Raw genomic sequence first — 6,302 nt, forward strand, 5'->3', positions numbered from 1 at the left:
CGCCATGACTACAACACAAATATAGACATTTTATTTACTATCCAGAACCACCAGAGAACCTACACGAGTCTTCTGAGTTTATATGGAATGTTGATGATGGAAAATAGTGGAAAATCTGACATAATAAATAAAATAAATAAAAGTTTTTTGGGGACTATTTTGCCTCACAGCGCCCTACATATTATGTATCCCTCCACCATGAATGGAGTTTAAGTTCTCTAAACTATCATAAAACAGTGTCTCAGTCATCAGGCAGTGAATTCATAACCATTTCATGTAGTAACTTTCTGTGAGGAGCTTTTAGAGGTGGACGTCTGGTTCCTATCACCACCACTGTGAACAGTAAGTTTCTCTAGAACAGAGCGTTTCACACCAAACCACTCTGAACCACTCTGTTTACATCTAAATGCATCTTGAAGTGTTGGATACACAGTCATGAAGAGCAGGTGGTAAACTATATCACAGTCAGGTGAGATTAAATGGGAGTAACTGTAAAAGAGTGACGCGGTCGGAGACGGCAGGATTCAGACGAAACTGATTCCAAGGATGAACTGATTACGATACACTGAGAGCTTCACTGGCCTGTCCCAAAATCTACAAGTGGACAGAAATGCACGCTGCCATTCAGAAGATTCTCAATAACATATAAAGCCAGTTTGGTCACAGAACAGCGTATAAAATCATTCTAATGTGCTCATCCTGTACAACTTCACTGTTTTAAAGTAGTTAGCAGAAACGTTGAACTTTGGCTGATCACAAAATGACTGAAATATTAAATAAAGCATTACAAAATGCCTTCAGTGTGTAGCATAAGGTATTTTTAGAGCTGAACAGTTTCACAGAAAAAAATTGCACTTTAACCTGATTATTTTCTATAATTAAATGTTATTTTTGCCTAGAAGACCAGGATGTCCATTCTTCTGGCTTGATCCCTCAGTGTGGTGCACCAGACCACCAGTTCATGATTAATTAGGTTAAATTTCCACTTAAACTTTGAATAGTGTGGAATATAATTAAAACTGCAGCTCTACACACTTAAAAAGACGGTTCTTCAGGGGTTCTTCAGCAAAAAATGGTTCTATATAGAACCATGAGCATGATTAAATGGTTCTTTGCATCTTTAAAGGGTTCTTTAGAGTGATGGAGAATGTGCTGTAGATGGTTCTGTATAGAACTGAATAAAACTCTCCATCAACCTGAAGAACGCTTTTTTTCCAAAAAGGTTCTGCATAGCACCAAAAAGGGCTCTTCTGTTGTTACAGGCTTGACATCGTAACGGTAGCAGAACCCTTCCCAAAAAGGTGCTATATAGAACTGTATAAAACACACTCTCCATCAATCTGAAGAACACTTTAATGATGCAAAGAACCCTTTAATCACGCAAGGGGTTCTTTGAGTGTTCATGGTTCTATGTAGAACCATTTTCTTTACTAAAGAACCCTTGAAGAACCATCTTATTTAAGAGTGTAGTGATTTGAGAATTGTCCTCTTTCAGTGTAAAACGATGACCCGTTCAGTTTTAGTTATTAATGTGTAAAAATAACAGAATTGATGTGACCAGTGATTCCAAACGTCCAGATAGTTACAGTCGTTCTCCTGATTTTTAGCGCTGTTCTCTGATACGTCCGGCGGATGAACTCATTAACACGCACACAAGCACACAACACTGAGTGTGGGTTTTGGGACAGGCGGTAAATCTGAGCGAGTCAAAGTAGGTCAGAGGTCAGTCGTGAATGGCATGGGCAGGTAGGGTTTAGCCCAGTGGTCAGGCAGTCAGACGTTTATTGGATTTAGTGCAGAGAGAAGCAGATGGGCACAGCTAGGGGTGAGATACGGAATGTGAAAATTAAATGATGATATTTTCCACTATCTGGACGATAACGATACGATATACAACAATTATTATCATTGATATTAATAAAAAAGGTCTGTATAATAACTAATACAGCTGTATGGAAAAGCTTGGGGGCCTCAAATTCCCTGTATGTGTTGATCTTCTGTGTAAATAAGTTACACGTCCTCTACAGAGACACACTATTGCACATCTTAATACACAGTTACTGTTTATTTACTGAATTTAACATATCAGGGAAAATGTGGTGGATGCAAAAGTTATGGCACATTTATATTTGACTTTTTTCCAGATATGTAATTATTTGTATTCTTTCTGATTTGAAAATAACAGATTTTCTTTTAGAAAATCAACAAAACACGTAATTTGTTCAGGGGTACCCAAACATTTGCATACGGCTGTACATGTTTTTCAAAACCTGGTTTAAAAAAGCCTTCAGGCCTTCTGTAGGCAAAGGCTAACTGCAGCTACCCGCTTGTTCATATTCCTGGACATGCAGGTCTTTCAGCCATACAGTGACCACAATGGGCCAAAATCTGAATCATAGAAGGACGTCAGAAGTGGTCTTCACTCTTAGACCAGTGCCCCTCCCACCCCTAGACTGAGGAAAGCCGCATAGAACTCGGATGCATTCTCTGTGTGTCAGGAGGTTCTAGAGCGGTGCCGTGCTTCATCAGTACAGCCTGTGTGAAGGAAGCAGTGAAGAATAGTCAAATACCTCTACAAGGTCAGAAAGTCGATTGGCCAAGACATGTTCTGGTGTCCGATGTTACTAATGAGTAATATAGATTGTGTTCTAAGTTACTAGAACTGTTGGGACCTGGGGAATTCCAGGTTATAGGGGAGGGGATTCAGCTGGCTGCAGTCTGCAACCTCACCACTAGAGGCCACTAAATCTCACACACTGCACCTTTAAGATCTGGCACTAAAGTCACACTCAAATAAGGCATTAAACTTAATATACATCACACTGCAGTGTTGAGCCTGTTTTAGATACAGACTGAAAGCAGACTTTTACTAGGTAGTGGATCTTATCAGAGGTATGATTTCATAACTGACCTCATTTATTAATGTGTTCAGTTCAGTATCGCGCCTCATACCAGCCGACGTGCTCTGAAAACATCTCTTACAGGATGATGATTAAGACCTCAGTCTTCTTACTAGTCTGAGTCCAGGGCTCTAAACTGTGGCCACTGCCGACAGACCAGCACGGCCGTCCACTCTGTTTGGTAAATACACTGATCAGGCATAACATTCTGACCACCTCCTTGTTTCTATGCTCATTGTCCATTTTATCAGCTCCACTTACTATATAGGTGCACTTTGTAGTTCTACAGTTACAGACTGTAGTCCATCTGTTTCTCTGATACTTTGTTAGCCCCCTTTTACCCTGTTCTTCAGTGGTCAGGACCCCCATGGACCCTCACAGAGCAGGTACTGTTTGGGTGGTGGATCATTCTCAGCACTGCAGTAACACTGACGTGGTGGTGGTGTGTTAGTGTGTGCTGTGCTGGTCTGAGTGGATCAGACAGCAGTACTGCTGGAGTTTTTGAACACCTCACTGTCACTGCTGGACTGAGAATAGTCCACCAACCAAAAATATCCAGCCAACAGCGTCCTGTGGGCAGCGTCCTGTGACCACTGATGAAGGACTAAAGAATGACCAACACAAACTGTGCAGCAGCAGATGAGCTATCGTCTCTGACTTTACATCTACAAGGTGGACCGACAAGATAGGAGTGTCTAATAGAGTGGACAGTGAGTGGACACAGTGTTTAACAACTCCAGCAGCACTGCTGTGTCTGATCCACTCAAACCAGCACAACACACACTAACACACCACCACCACGTCAGTGTTACTGCAGTGCCGAGAATGATCCACCACCCAAATAGTACCTGCTCTGTGAGGGTCCATGGGGGTCCTGACCACTGAAGAACAGGGTAAAAGGGGGCTAACAAAGTATCAGAGAAACAGATGGACTACAGTCTGTAACTGTAGAACTACAAAGTGACCCTATATAGTAAGTGGAGCTGATAAAATGGACAATGAGTGTAGAAACAAGGAGGTGGTCAGAATGTTATGGCTGATCAGTGTAAAGTTTCTGACTCACTTCATTGCCAGAGTTTCATGATCTTTACAAAAAGTCCTTCTCTGTTTTTTCCTGCTATGATCCTGTCGTGTTCCGGTCAGCTTTGGGAGACGCTTTTCCTCCGTGCTAATGAAACCCTTGTTTTGAAACGTTAATTTGTTGTGAGCGTCCCGTTTGGTGCCGTCGCACCCTGAAGCTGTTTCCTCCCTCATGCATGTTCTGTGTAACAGACGAGCTTTAAACATTAGGCTTCGATCCAGTATTTATTTATTCGTGAGTTTAAAGTCTTTTCCCATCTCTCTCCATCCTCTGTTTGAGTCTTGCACTTTAATTTTCTGAAAGGTGTGGACTGGAAGTTTCATTAAAAACCATAATTTGATTAAGTATAGCACCTTATGTTTTGTACTTTTACAATGATTACGCCTGAGGTTTTTATAAATCATAGAGCTCTGCAGATTTTAACATTTCTTCCATATGAAACAAGACATCTGACTAACGTGAGAACTATTTTCATAAACTGTCACTAATAAATGTTCATTTCTTCACAAGCAGCTGGCGTCAAAACCTGCTTTCTCTTTTTGCCTCGTGTGTTTATCATTAATCAGCGAGCATCAAAGCACGACGTACTTTTATATGAAGAGTTTGACTCGTAGCTCATTAAAACAAAGTGGAGAAACTGTGGATTCAACACTTTTAATCCACCCAACACCTGTGTTTGTAAGTAGAAGAGGAGCTGTTTTATTATTGTTTGAATCAGTAATAACTATGCTTAAAAAAAGATGTTCCTTTAAGGGTTCTTCAGGAAAGAGGAACCATATATAGATCACTGTATAGAACCATAAACACTCAAAGAACCTTTTTTATACCTTAAGTGTTCTTTTCATGCTGAAGTGGTTCTTCAGACTGATGGAGAATGTGCTGTATATGGTTTTATGTATGTATATAGCACCAAAAAGGGTTCTTCTATTGTGACGATGTCAAGGTTGTAACAATAGAAGAACCCTATATAGAACCGTTTCACCATGCAAAGAACTCTTTGATCATTGAGTGTTCATGCTTCTATAAAGAACCATTGGTCCTCATTCACCAACCTTCGTAAGAAGAGAATTCTTCTTAAAACCCACTTCCGCAGTTTTGACCAAGACTCTGATGAGGGATTTGTTCTTAGGTAAGAACAGAATCTACACCCTCAAGAGAACAAAGGTGAGAACAGTTCTGCGCTTTAAGAACACGTCATGAATCTGACGCAGACTTTTTCTTAGCAGCTGTTTCAAGAACACCACTGTAAGATCCATCTTTATGAGTCTAGAGTTCTAAAAGTTAAGCATATTTTTGATAAGCCCTCAGATTCCCAAGAACATGGTACAGTTTCACCACTCCAGCCGCTGGGGTTCTCTACGTTGAAATTAAAAAGGGAAATTGCACTGAATATTCAAAACATATCCATGATTAAATGACTAAGATGTAATCAGAGTCGTTCAGAGTGGTTTGGTGTGAAACGCTCTGTTCTAGATAAACTTACAGAGTCAGAACTGTTCACAGTGGTGGTGATAGGAACCAGACGTCCACCTCTAAAAGCTCCCTCACAGAAAGTTACTACATGAAATGGTTATGAATTCACTGCCTGATGACTGAGACACTGTTTTATGATAGTTTAGAGAACTTAAACTCCATTCATGGTGGAGGGATACATGCAGGGCGCTGTGAGGCAAAATAGTCCCCAAAGAAAACTTATTATTTCAGATTTTCCACTATTTTCCATCATCAACATTCCATATAAACTCAGAAGACTCGTGTAGGTTCACTGGTGGTTCTGGATAGTAAATAAAATGTCTATATTTGTGTTGTAGTCATGGCGACCCCTGGTTCCTATCACCACCACTGTAAAGTTTAACCAATAAACCATATATGCTGGAGTTTTTAAACACTGTGTCCACTCACTGTCCACTCTGTTACCTTGTCGGTCCACCTTGTAGATGTTAGGCCAGAGACAGCAGCTCATGTGTGTCAGCACAGTTTGTGTTGGTCATCCTCTAGTCCTTCATCAGTGGTCACAGGACGCTGCCCACAGGACGCTGTTGGCTGGATATTTTTGATTGGTGGACTATTCTCAGTCCAGCAGTGACACTGAGGTGTTTAAAAACTCCAGCAGCACTGCTGTGTCTGATCCACTCAGACCAGCACAACACACACTAGCACACCACCACCACGTCAGTGTTACTGCAGTGCTGAGAATGATCCACCACCCAAATACTACCTGCTCTGTGAGGGTCCATGGGGTCCTGACCACTGAAGAACAGGGTAAAAGGGGGCTAACAAAGTATCAGAGAAACAGATGGACTACAGTCTGTAACTGTAGA

The sequence above is a fragment of the Colossoma macropomum genome, unplaced genomic scaffold, assembly GCF_904425465.1.
Source record: "Colossoma macropomum unplaced genomic scaffold, Colossoma_macropomum, whole genome shotgun sequence".
NCBI lineage: Eukaryota > Metazoa > Chordata > Actinopteri > Characiformes > Serrasalmidae > Colossoma > Colossoma macropomum.